Source organism: Rhinatrema bivittatum, chromosome 6, assembly GCF_901001135.1.
Source record: "Rhinatrema bivittatum chromosome 6, aRhiBiv1.1, whole genome shotgun sequence".
NCBI lineage: Eukaryota > Metazoa > Chordata > Amphibia > Gymnophiona > Rhinatrematidae > Rhinatrema > Rhinatrema bivittatum.
This window is the reverse complement of record NC_042620.1, coordinates 19233357-19246870: the sequence shown is the minus strand read 5'-3', so window position 1 is coordinate 19246870 and position 13514 is coordinate 19233357. Positions and strand designations below refer to the sequence as shown.

The 13514-nt window shown below is 46.8% G+C and overlaps 1 protein-coding gene across 1 annotated transcript in view; it reads left to right on the top strand.

The window, feature by feature from the left end:
• The window catches only part of XRCC5 (X-ray repair cross complementing 5), a 203631-nt gene that overhangs the window by 13567 nt on the left and 176550 nt on the right, over positions 1-13514 (top strand). The window lies entirely within an intron of this gene.

Here is a 13514-nt window from a genome sequence, read left to right as displayed (position 1 = left end):
AATAAAATATATATATATATATATATAAAATTTCTATTCAGGAATTGGAAAGCGAGGGATGTTTGAGCCCCTCGTTGCCTTTGGCTAGTTTAAAAAAAAAAATAAAAAAATGACAGGAGTTCAAGTCCTCCCAAGGGGTGACAACTGGTTCCCCTTGGTGGTAGGCACGGCTGGGTTTTTCCTAAAAGCCTAATTGCCCGGAGTCTAATTCCTTTCACTCGGTGAGTGGGGGGATTTACTGGTGGGCCGGTCCCTCCACTCTTGCTACCCAGAGATGCGACATTCCTCTGGAAGGAGCAGTTTTCTGCTTGGCTCAGACCCAGGGCTGTTAATTCCTGGTTGATTAGGAGCACAAGAAAAAAAAAAACCAGTGAGAGATTCTTCTCTCTTGGGTCTCCGGAGGTAATAATTTTCATATCAAGGGACTTACTGTGCCGCGGCTCCCATTGTAATGCTGCGTGGATCACGGTGCTCTACCTGCGGGGAGCCGGCAGTGCGGCTCTCTCGCGGCTGCCTCTGCTCCCATTGCCTCCCAGGGGAGAGGGGCCGTCAGAACAGCCGCGGGCAGGCCAGGGAGCATCTAACACGTGATCGCGTGCTGCAGGAAAGTCCCTGCAAACGTTTAGACTTAGGACTGCCTTGCTCCCGATCAGCACGGGAGCAGCAGCCATTTTGGCTCCCTCGGACTCTGAGGCAGGGCAGAGCTCGGGGGGGGGGGGGGGGGGAGGAGATTTTCCTCCGCAGCTGTCACTGCCCAGTTTGAGCCTGTAAGGCCTCAGGAGTCAAGGCATGATTCTCCTCTTCCTTCGGGCCCTCCCCTGGGAGGGTGGCCTTAAAGAGACAGCATCCTTTTTCCTCCCAGTTTGTGCTTCTTTTGCACAAAACCTATATGGAGGCTGAAGCTGATTTGGATGCCCAAGCTCCTCCACCAGCGAAGATTCCGAGGCCAGCTGAGGTCCCGGAGGTCCCCAGGGTCCGCGTGGGGGGGGGTACCACTCCGGACGTGGCGGCAGCTCCATGCACCGACCTGCTAGGTCTCGCGTTCCAGGATCCAGACTTCTCTGAGAATGTGGATAAATCGGCTCCGGTAGAAGGCGATGACCCAAGAGTACTCCGTTTGTTCCGCAGGGAGGAGCTGGACCCCTTGATCCCCCACGTACTAGAGGAGCTGGATATTCAGGCGCCGCAGGCTGTGGCTGAGCCTGCTTCGGGAGATCCGGTTTTGTTGGGTCTTCGACTTCTCCCCAGGACTTTTCCTTTTCACCCGCTGCTCATACAACTTATGACTCGGGAGTGGAACGTGCCGGAGTCTAGTCTGCGGGTCACTAGGGCTATGGAGAAGCTTTACCTGCTGCCAGAGGAATCCTTAGAGCTTCTAAAGATTCCTAAAGTGGATTCGGCCGTCGCAGCTATTGCCAAGCATACCATGATCCCGGTGACCGGAGGGGCTGCGCTTAAAGATTCCCAGGATAGGAAGCTGGAAGTTCTTCTCGAATTTTCGAAGTTTCCGCGCTTGGTATCAGAGCGCCGGTCTGCAGTAGTCTCATGCAGCGGGTGACTCTCCGATGGGTGCACCAATTACTCACGGCCCAAGCACTGCCCCTGGCTGAGGCAGAGCAGGCGAATGGGATGGAGGCGGCCGTGCCTTATACCACAGACGCTTTGTTTGATCTCCTCCATACTTCATCGCGCACGATGTCCTCTGCAGTGTCAGCCAGGAGGCTCCTTTGGCTCTGCAATTGGTTCGCTGATGTCTTCTCCAAGTCTGTTAGGTTCCTTTCCGTTCAAAGGCAAACTTTTATTTGGCAAGGACCTCGAGCAGCTTGTTAAGACCCTGGTGGACAATAAGGTGTGCAAGCTTCCGGAGGACAAGCCTCGGCCCTCTAGGTCCTTTGGTTCTTCTCTAGGTCATTTTCGGGGGCAGCGCCATTACCGTTCGAGCAGGACTCAGTCTTTTGCTCCCTTTTTGCTCTCTTTTGCTTGTCAGCAGTCGACAAGGTCCCAGACTTGGGCTCATTTCTTTCGCGGTCGGCGGCCGGCCCGGGACCAGGTCTCCCAGGGTTCCTCCGGCAACAAATCTTCCCAATGAAGGTGCGCCGACCCACTCCTCCGTTCCGGAGATGGGAGGGCATCGCTCTCTGTTTTTTGAGGAATGGGTCAAGATTACTTCGGATCATTGGGTCCTAAATATTATAGAACACGGTTACGCTTTGGATTTTGCTCGGCCTCTAAGAGAACTTTTTCTGGTGTCTCCTTGCAGCACTCGTGCAAAACAACTGGTAATGAACCAAACTGGGTCACTTGAAAGTCCTCGGGGCCATAGTTCCGGTCCCGCCGGCCGAACGCTGGAAGGGCAGATACTCCATATATTTTGTGGTCCCCAAGAAGGAGGGCTCCTTCCGCCCAATATTGGACCTCAAGAAAGTGAACAAAGTTTTGCGGATACCTCGTTTCCGCATGGAGACACTGAGGTCTGTCATTGCGGCCATCCACAAAGGCGAAGTTTTGGTCTCGTTGGATCTGAAGGAGGCTTACCTTCACATAGGCATCCGGGAAGATCATCAGAGGTTTCTGCGGTTCATGATCATGGGCGAACACTACCAGTTATGAGCACTTCCGTTCGGGTTAGCAACGGCTCCCCGCGTCTTCACCAAGGGCGATGGTGATGGTGGCGGCAGCTCTCAGGAGAGAGGGGATCTTAGTTCATCCCTACTTGGACGACTGGCTCATTCGAGCCAAGACAGAGGAATTCTGCAAGTTAGCGGTTCATTTGGTCTTGAAGCTTCTTCACTCTCTCTCAGATGGATCATCAACTTCCCCAAGAGCCAGTTGGTCCCTTTGCAACAGTTACCCTTCCTAGGATCCCGGTTTGACACAGCTATCGAAGAAGTTTTTCTTTGCCAGGAGCGAATAGACAAGCTGACAACTCAAATCCAGCAGCTGTTGGCTCTATGGCATCTACTCTGGAACTGGTCCCCGAGTCCTTTGCAGAGAGCGCTGCTTTCCCGCTGGGATCCTAAGTCGGAAGAATTCCACTTGCCCTTGCTGCTTCAGGACCCTGCCAGGGCCAGTTTAGCATGGTGGTTAGTTCCACAACATTTGCATCGCAGGGTGGACCTGGAGAACCCCCTGTGGGTCATTGTTTCTGTTTATATTTATATTTACATATATATTGTTCCTCAAACTCTTATATACTCTCTGCATTCCATGTTTTGCACCCTCCCGTTTACCATGCCATGTAACCAAATCGTTCCATGTATTTTCTCTATCTTATTATATGTTACTTGTAAACCGATACGATGTGCAAACGGCTATCGGTATATAAAAACCTTTAAATAAATTGTGACGACGGATGTCAGCTTCTCAGGTTGGGGGGTGGTGTGTCAGTCGCGGTCGGCACAAGGTCAGTGGAAGTGTCAGGAGGCACAGAGGTCCATAAATCGTTTGGAAACCCGAGTGGCCCGTCTGGCATTGCGCGCCTTTCTCCCACTCGTTCGGAATCAGTGGTGAGGATTCTATCCGACAATGCGACAACTGTGGCATACATCAATCGTCAAGGCGGCACGAAGAGTCGGCTGGTCGCCATGGAAGCGGACGAGCTGATGGTCTGGGCGGAGTGCAACCTTGCTCGGTTGGCGGCATCGTACATCGCCGGCATAGACAACGTGCAGGTGGATTTTCTCAGTCGTCAGCAGTTAGACCCTGGAGAGTGGGAGCTGTCAGAAGAAGCAATGCAGCTGTTGACTCTGTGATGGGGAGTTCCCTGTCTGGACTTGATGGCAACTCTGCCAAATGCGAAGGCGGCTCACTTCTTCAGTCACAGGAGGGAGCACGGGGCAGAAGGAGTGGGTGCTCTGGTCCTCCCGTGGCCCAGCGATGTTCTGCTCTGTTTTCCCTCCTTGACTGTTAGTGGACAAAGTTCTGCAAAGAACAGTCACCCGGGGCCAGACATTGTCGTAGTCCTGGAATGGCCGTGGTTCGCAGACCTGGTCAACTTGGCAGTGGACGGTCCCTTGCGTCTCGGTCATCTTCTGAATCTACTTAGCCAGAGTTCCGTACTTTTCGATCAAGCGGGTCACTTCTGTCTATTGGCCTGGCTTATGAAAGGAGGCAGTTGAGGAAGAAAGGTTACTCGGATTTCGTTATTTCCACTCTCCTAAGGGAAAGCAAGACTTCTACCTCGCTCACGTATGTTCAGGTTTGGAAGATTTTTGATCTATGGTGTTGCAGTTTAAAAGTTTCACCACGACGGGCCTCTGTTGTGCAAATTCTCGCCTTCTTACAAGTGGGTTTGAGGAAAGATTTGGCGTACAGTTCCCTTCGGGTGCAGGTGGAGGATCTTTAAGGGGTACGGTTGACGGCACGCCCCTTGCGACTCATCCTGATATGGCATGAGTTTTGAAGGGTGAGAAGCATCTCAAACCTCTGGTTCGTCCAGTTTATCCTTCTTGGAGTCTGGGGATTGTGCAGTCTGCCGTTTGAATCTCTAAAGCGAGCTACCTTAAAGAATTTAACGCTCAAGACTGTTTTCCTCGTGGCTATCTGCTCAGACAGGCGGATATCTGAGATTCAAGTCTTGTCATGCAGAGAACCGTTCTTGCATTTTTCGGAGTCCGGAGTATCACTTCGAAAGGTGCCCTCTTTTTTTTCTGAATCAGTCAGTGGAGTTTGCCGGCTTTTCTGGATTTAGATCAGGACTGCTCTCATGCTCGCAATTTGAGGAGATTGGATGTCCGGGTTCTCCTTTGGTATTTGGAGATGACGAATGATTTTCGGTTGTCGCACCATCTTTTTGTCTTATGGAGCGGTCCAAAGAAAGGACTTCTGGCATCCAAGGCTACCATTGCCTGATGGTTGAAGGACGCTATAGCTTCGGCTTACATTTGTCATGTCTGTCATTTCCGGGTGGTCTCAAGGCTCATTCGATCAGATCTCAAACGGCATCTTGGGCAGAGAGCTAGTGTGTTTTGCCGCAAGAGATTTGCTGAGCGGCTACTTGGAAATCTTTGCACTCTTTTTTTTTTACTAATAGTTTTATTAGTTTTTATAAATGCAACAAAATAAACAGCACAACAGATCAATCTTTGCACCCTTTTGCTAGGCATTACCGTTTGGACATCCGAGCTCCGGAGGTCGATTGTTTTGGCAGCAGTGTGCTCCGAGCGGGACTCTCCGGTTCCCACCCCATTTAGGGCAGCTTGGGTACATCCCAGTGGTCTGGACTGATCCGGGTACGTACAGGAAAAGGAAAATGAGTTTCTTACCTGATCATTTTTGTTCCTGTAGTACCACAGATCAGTCCAGATGCCCGCCCAGGGTAGCATGTTCTGGGGAGTCCGCTTGGTTGTTTGCTTATGATTTCTCCAGGTTGTAGCGAAGAATACGAAGATATTGACATAAAAGTTTTCAAGTTGGCACTCCTTCCGAATGCTTAGTTTCATGTTCGCAGCGGTTGTTGTTCTAGCCATTGGTTTAAAAGATAAAATAAATTACAATTAAAGTTTCTTCATTCTGCTTTGATATTGAAGGGATTGCAGGTGGCACACTGGTTAAGAGGGGTGCTTTTCAGTTTGATTCTCTGACTCCATCTGCTGGAAGGGAGGCATAATCTCAGCGGTCTGGACTGATCTGTGGTGGTACAGGAACGAAAATTAGCAGGTAAGAAACTAATTTTCCTTTTACAGCTATTCTTTAAATTTTTTCCCTTTTTTTGTTCGTTTTGTGTTCTTTGCTTAGTTTGCTTTTTGCATTAACTTTCTCTCCTCGTCCCTGCTGTCCTCTGTGCTTCTGTGGCCAAGGTCAGAGGAGCAGCCCAGTGGCAGCAGTTTCTCTCCTTTCCAGGCACTGAGACAGCTTCTCTAGCCCCTCGCCTTACTGCCACAGCGGCCTCTCCTGCCCAGGCCCTGCCTTTTCCCACCCACTTCTCTGACCACAGCCTCTCCCCAGGCCTGGCTCCTGTTCTGCCTGCCAACCAACAGCAGCTTCTTTTGCCACAGTCCAACTCCTCTCCCTCCCCGTCTCTGCTGACATTTTTTGCCCGGGTCAGGCTCTTCTCTTGCCTGCCTGTTGATGGCAGCCTCTCCTGCCCAGATTCGGCTTCTCTCTTGGGCCCTGACGGAATCTTTTCTGGTCCAGGTCTGGCTTCTGTCTCTCCCAGGCCCTGAAGGCAGCTCCTGTGGCCTGGGTTTGTCTCCTTTCTCTCCTGATGCTGCTGGGTCCTGATGTAGTTGCCAGGTGCCACATTTTAATAATAATAATGGTTTGTATTTCTAGACCATCTTTCCAGTTTTAGCTCAGAGTGGTTTATGGTTTTTCAGGTCTCAGCCCATAAAAACGTACAATCTAAGCAGGTGTCTGAGGTAACGAGATAAAGACTTTCCCAAGGCCACAAGGAATGTCAGTGGGAGAAGTGGGCTGTGATGCCTGTTTTTTTGTGGTCACAGCCCATTGCTGGGGGGTGTGTGTGTGTCTGTTTTGGGGGGGGGTGCACTAGGTGAGTTTTCCAACCCTGAACATATGCATAAGCAACATGCAGGGACCGAAGTGACAGGAGGAAACAGTGATTATGACAGGCAAAACTGGAATAGAACGAGTGTGAGATCCATAACTGCACGGTGCTTAGCTGCTGCTGGCTCACCATGACTCATTCCGTCTTTCTTCTGCACTCCATAGAAATGTTTCATACTGAGCAATTGAATGGATTGGGGATGGTAAATGTTAACACTTGTATGAAATCTTTATTAAAATCAATAAAAACAAAATCCCCGCCGCCCCCCCCCCCCCCCCCCCCGGACTAACAATGAGGAGGATCACTGCTGGTCAACAAGGTGGTTATTTTTCAGAAAAAAGAATGAGAATAAACACATTACAAAATCACTAAGGGTTTGCCATATGAGGTCACTTGCACAACTAAACAAGAACCTTGTGGGTCACGATAGTGTTAAGCATTTGAAAAGGCTCCATTTTGTAAATCGAAATAGCTCTAGCAGATCCGGAAGAGGAAAAAAAAACGCCTCTCCTCGCCACTGTTGCTTCCGTTTAGAACGCCCAAGATCTGAAGAGTTTAGTTTCTCTGAGCGATGCAATGTTAAATCATATTAATTGTGTCCATGATGTTCCTTTAGATAAAAATGTACCCACTGGTGATTTGCCAAGTGGGGGATTTAAGGCTGTCTCCTATTTATGGCCTGATTGACTCTTGGAGAGCTCTGCACCTTCTTCAGAGGGACTATACACACGTGTCTAGGGTCCATAGGAGCTAATCTAGGTTAGACTGTTTTTTGCTCTACGGTATCAAAATTAATTTTTGAAGGTTTTTGGGGTGCAGATTGACTCTATTGCAATCTCGGATCATTCTTTGGTTTGGATGTGTCTGGAAGGATTTCCTGATCCCTCTCTTAGGGTGCAGTTGGTGCTTTCCATTACATCTCTCTTATGATCAGGCTTCTCATACTTCTCTGGCTCAGAGATGGAAGACATTTTTATATTTTAATCAAGACCATCAGCATGTTCCCTCTTTGTTCTGGGCGACAACAAAGGCGGTTCTCCGTGGGGATACTATATCCTACGTAGGGCGGAAGCGTAAAGAGCTTGATAGAACTTAGAGAAGCAATTACATTTAGGTAAGTTCAAATATGCCTCTCATCCCTCTTTGTCTAATAAGGCTACATTTATAGCTACCCCAACAGTACTTAAGACATTGATTCATCAGTGTGCCAAAACGAGTTTGTTTGGGTAATTGCCAGGTACTTGTAACCTGGATTGGCCACTGTTGGAAACAGGATGCTGGATTTGATGGATCTTCGGTCTGACCCAATATGACAACTTCTTAAGTTCTAGTTTTACTTTACTATAAATTCTACCTTGCAGAAATCCAAAATCATCATTCTGAGATAAGCCATACAGCTTCTGCAGATCAGAAAAAAAGTAAAAGCCAACCAGCAGAATCTAGGTGATGAAAGGCTATCAACAAACCTTTCTGAGCCCGCTAAAAACAACCCAAAACTTTATGTAAATCAGCTGGAACGAATTTTGTTACTCAGAAATGGCAAAAATGTAGAGTTATGGTACTGATGATGTAAATGATTACATAGCCATTTTCAAGATTTCAACAGCTAAATTAAAACACTAAACCTGCAATGAGATGGAAGAAAAACAGAGTGGGCATGGAGGCGTATCTTAACGAAACCGGATGTAGTCGGGGCCAGATATTGGGGTGGGCAAACTGGGTGATTGCCTGGGATGTTGTGAGCTGGACATCTCTGGGGAAAATTGTGAATTCTCTTAAAGATGTTGCATCAGTTTTTGTGCAGTACTGTAACTAAACTGTACTCTGCAAGTTCATGTAATTTATCAGAGGTTAACACTATCTTTCTTCAGTACGTCTTCCAAATGTTTTGAAGCAACAACTAAGATTTTTTAATATGCCCATTACTCTTGAAGTTCATAATACTATTATCAAGCCAAACTGCAAAGCTTCTATAAAACTTTCCTTGATCATATTGTCCGGTGATACATTTTTTGAAGATTTAATAGATAAAGGCAAATTTCAATATGTTGTTAACAAGGCTAATATATATGTTAGAATTGTGGACCCTTGTGTTGGAGTGAGGTTGACGCCACCTACTGGGAGGCCTCAGTAGGTCCTCACTGCCGAGTGGTGGAAGACGATTCAGAGACTGAGATGGAGCTTTGCCTATACCAGCTCCTTTCTCCTTGGGTTAAGCCTTTGGGTTCTAGGGGCTGGCAGGACTTAGGTGAGTGTCTGTAGTCAGGCTGTGTTCAAGGCAGGCTGCAGACAAAGATGTTTAGGGCATAGGCTAAGGTCAGTACTGGAGGGCAAGGCAAGGTTGAGATCGAGGAAGGCAAAGGAAGGTTGAAGACATGGAAGGTTGGACAAGGCTGAAGACGAAGAGGCGAGGCAAGGCTGAAGACAAAGGTCCAAAGCAGCAACTCACACTACAGGGAGATAGTTGACCTGTTGCTGAGGCATCGACTGGCAGGGAGAAAGGCCTTTAAGGGCTGAAGCAGCTGACATCTGGAGGCATTGTGACTAGGTTCCCGCACTGGGCCCTTTTAAAAAGAGGCCTTGAAAGCACACGTGCGCCTAGCGAGCAGGTCCAGGGTTAGTTGGCAGTGTCCCTTGCCGTGTGAGCGATGGTGCTCCTGGCTGTGCAGGCAGCAGTGAGAAGGTTTAGTGGCATTGGGGTGAGTGAGCTGGCTTGCAGGAGCAGCCTGCAAGCTGGCAAACATAACACCATAAGAGTTATCCCTAAGGTAGGTAAGGATCCTTTGCAACCTCAGTCTTTTAAAGGCCTATCTTCTTGATTAATTTTGATGTTAAATTGCTGGACAAAATTATGGCAGATAGACTTTCCTTGCATACTTCCAGATTTGATTATGGAGGCTCAAGTGGGTTTTGCCAAATGTTGTTGTTCAATGCTTAGTGTACACAAGATAATTGTGTCCATTGAACAATCTAATAGTAGATATCTCTGGGACTCCTTGTTAAGTTTCTGTGCTGGAAAGGCATTTGATAGGGTTAATTGAAACTTTACGTTTTGAGTCTGTACACATTATGGTTTCACTGGGTATTTTTGTAAGGTTCTCTCTGTTCATTACTCTTTTCTCACTGCATCTGTCCTAGTTAATGGTACCTTATCGGAGGATATTAGGCTTCAAAGGGGCACTAGACAAGGTTGCCCCCTCTCTCTGTTATTTTTCCTTTTATCTCTGGATCCCTTTTTACGTGTGCTTAATAGCAATATGGATATTCCTGATATTCCCTTAAGAGATTCCACTTTTAAATTAGTTGCTTTTGCAGATGATCTTTTGTTACGTATACTTTGTCCTATTGAAGTTCTCCCCACGGTCCTTGCGAGTTTAAGAGATATGGGGGCTTGTCTGGCCTTAAGCTAAGCTTAGATAAGTCTGAGGGCTTGCCGATTGGGGCTTTTGAAACTCGCAGGTGGACATGATTTTCCAGTTAAATGGACAATTGAGTCCTTTCAATATTTATGGGTGGTTATTAGTAGGAACCCTACACATAATATGAGACTTTACCTTTCCTGTTTAATGATTGTTGAAAAAAATCCTTCCCCACTTGGCTTGCTTTCTTTTTATATTTGATGGGTGAGATACATTTGTTCAAGATGATCCTGCTCCAAGACTTTCAACCGTCCTCCAAACACTACTCTTCTCAAAACTTTACTGCCACACCCTCCTCCTCGGCCTTCCTGCCACCACCCTTAAACTGATCCAGCTACTTCAGAACGCCACAGCAAGATCACTCACAAATAGCAAAAGATCTGACCACATCACACCCATCCTCAAGGACCTACACTGGCTACCTATCATATTCAGAATTCAATACAAAGCCCTAACTCTCATCCACAAAAAAACTCAACAACGACAAAATGGACTGGCTAAATGCATCACTACACTTTTACACTCCCCCAAAGGAATCTGCGTTCCACCAACTGTGGGCTCCTCCCAATCCCCTCCCCAAAAACAGTGCACCTGTCCACAGTTGGGGAACGCGCTCTATCAGTGGCAGGACCATCTCGCTGGAATAACCTACCATTACAACTTAGAACCGAACCCTCAACGCAAATATTTAAAAAAAAAAACATCTGAAAACATGGCTCTTTCAAAAAGCCGTTCCCCCAGTTACCTAACTTATTACCCCCCCCTGCCTATCAGAACAATATCTCCTATCCCAGAACCCCCAAGAATGCACTACATTGATACCCGCCTAGAGATGCGAACCTCTAAGTTCTTAAATTATTTCTTAAGTGTTCAGTTCCACTTCTTGTGTTAATATTGTTTCTAACTTCCTATGTAAAATTCTAAGCTATTCTGTTAGTTTCTCAATGACTCTTAATTTATAGTTACACCATGGTGTTAACTCTGTTACTAAGCTACTCTGTAAGAAATAAGAAGTCTAAGTCTTATTTGATCTAACTGTTTTCTGTAAACTGTGATATCTCGATCGAATGTCTGTATCTAAAAACAAACAATATATATTTCTATGATACCAATCTATTTAACTCGTTCGACTGAGCATACTTTTAAAAAACTTTGTGGAGGATATCTTTGGCCTGAGAAAAGACCATGTATGACTATGCATCTTCTGATGAAACCATGGTCCCAGGGAGGATTGGGTTTATCCAGTTTAAACTTTTATAACAGAGCACTTAATTTGAGACACGCAGTAGACTGGTTAATGTCCGCCAGGTATTATACTCTACTGAAACTGCCATACTACACCTAGGGCTGGATTTTGGGCAGCTGGCGTCCTGCACGAAAAGTGTTCATTCCCATCTGATGGCACCCCCTGGGCTTCGCTTCAGCCTTGGCAGGATGGGATCCGCCGTGGGATTCACTACGACCACTGGGCCTCTCTTTAGCCATGGCGGGATGGGAGCTGCCGTGGGATTCACTACGACCACTGGACCTCTCTTTAGCCATGGCGGGATGGGAGCTGCCATGGCCACACTGCCATGGGATGGGTGATGCTGGAGGTTACTCGTTTTTATCTTGTTATGGGAAGCTCAACACAAATGCCTTACTCGATTTTACATTTCTCAGCCTAGAGCTTTTTTGCCATACGTTTTGGTCTTGTGCCGTTAAATCTTATATAACCAGAATGGTGGGGCTTGCTATTCCTTTTGATCCAGCTCTGGTTTTGTTTGACTCTTCCTCTCTCCCTGTACGCAATAAATATTTAATATTATTGGTAAGGAAGCGTTTCCTGCTGGGGAGAAATACTGCCCCCCATTTTCGGAGGATCTTCCATTTTTTCATCTTGACGTATTTGAGGAATGCATTCTGTGTACTTTAATATGGAAAACTTCCAGGTGAAATGGTCTACAACCAGACGTAAAGCCGAGTTTTTGCATATTAGGTTTCCTTGCTTACCTTTTTGACCTCACAGGGCACGAGGTCAGGTTTTAAATGATTTTGCTTAAAATATATCGTTTCTAACCCTGCCCTTTAGCACAAATCAAGTCTTGCATAATGTGTGTGTCACCTATAACCCTCCCATCGCTTTATAGCAAGCCCTTTTGCTGGCTTTCAGTCGGTCTGTGATAAAGAAGGTTAATGGACTGAAACCGTATATGGAAGAATAAATAGAGAGACATTATAGAATAGATACTACAGGACACTTGTACCACTACTGTTTATGTTCAAATAATTTGTATTGAAATCATAATGATACAAAAGTTAGAATGATGTGGGATGGTGGATTCTGTCCACTCCACGTCCAAAAAGGAGGTGCAGAGCGTATATCCAGGAATATTCAAATAAACTGAGCAGATGTAACCAAGCCCAATCCCACTATCAGCATTCATCAGTCCATAGAAGAACCTGGAAAGCAGGAAAAGCCAAGAACGGACTCCAGGAAAACTTGATCGCCAGCTGAAAGTGTTAGGATCCAGGGCAAGAAATTGTTTTTTATAACCGCGTTTTGGCTTTTTCTTTTTTTTTTCTCAGATGTTCTTTGTTTAGAGAATTTTTGTTTTGTTTTTGTCTGGTTTTTTCCTTTACCTCCTCTTCAGCCTCTCTTTGTGTCTCTTCCTTCCCTGTACTCTTCTCCGATTTCTCATGTTCTGGGCAAGCAGGGGCAGCTCGGGCTGCAATGCATCTTTGTGGGATTGAGCCTCTTGCAGTGGCAGTGGCTCCTCCCGTTTTAATAGCAGGAGCAGTGATGGCTCTTTTATACCCCGGCTGGCTGCAGAGCTGGTAGTTTCTTTTTGGCTTGGAGGGCCATTTTTTTTAGTCACTCAAGCAACCTGGTGTCCAGGTTTTGTTCACCCTTGACAAAGGCTGACTGCGGTCTCCTATCAATCCCCGTTGTCTATGTTCTTTATTAGAAGAATGAAAGTATTGCAGCGTTTGTCAGAGCGGTATGTGACCGGGTGCTAGTTTGACGAAGAATCGCACCAATACTGCTCACACAAGTGACTTATGAATCACAAGTGACAAATCGGAATTCGATGTGTTTACTCATGTTCCTTCATCTTTGAAAATCAGCAAAAGTATATAGAGCCAAGTTTCTGGTTCAACAAGCCCCTGAGGCAGCTCGGCAGAGCGAAACTCGGCCAGAGTCGGGCAAGTTTCAATAAAGTCCATTTTAACCGATCCATCCTTTCATTCTTCTGTTGTCCGCCACATTGGATCGGTTACCGGTTTGTTTTCTATGTTCTTTATTATACTGCACCTTTCCATTAGTCACTGCTGTATGTCTGCCTGATGCTTGTTACACATTATCTGCCTGCGCGCACAGGGGGGGATTTTAGTAAGTTACGTGCGGCAGTGCAATTGGGCCTTCCCCCGTTCCCTACCCCCTAGCTAAACTCCCTTCCTCTACCTCGTCCCTTCTCTTCGCCTCCCCACCCCCTAAACCCTTCGTTAAAACTTACTTTTATTTTTTCCTTAATTACTGCTCCTCCTTGCTGGCTGCCGGCGCGTGTTTCCCTGGGACAGCGGCTAATGGCCTCTGTCCCGGCTGG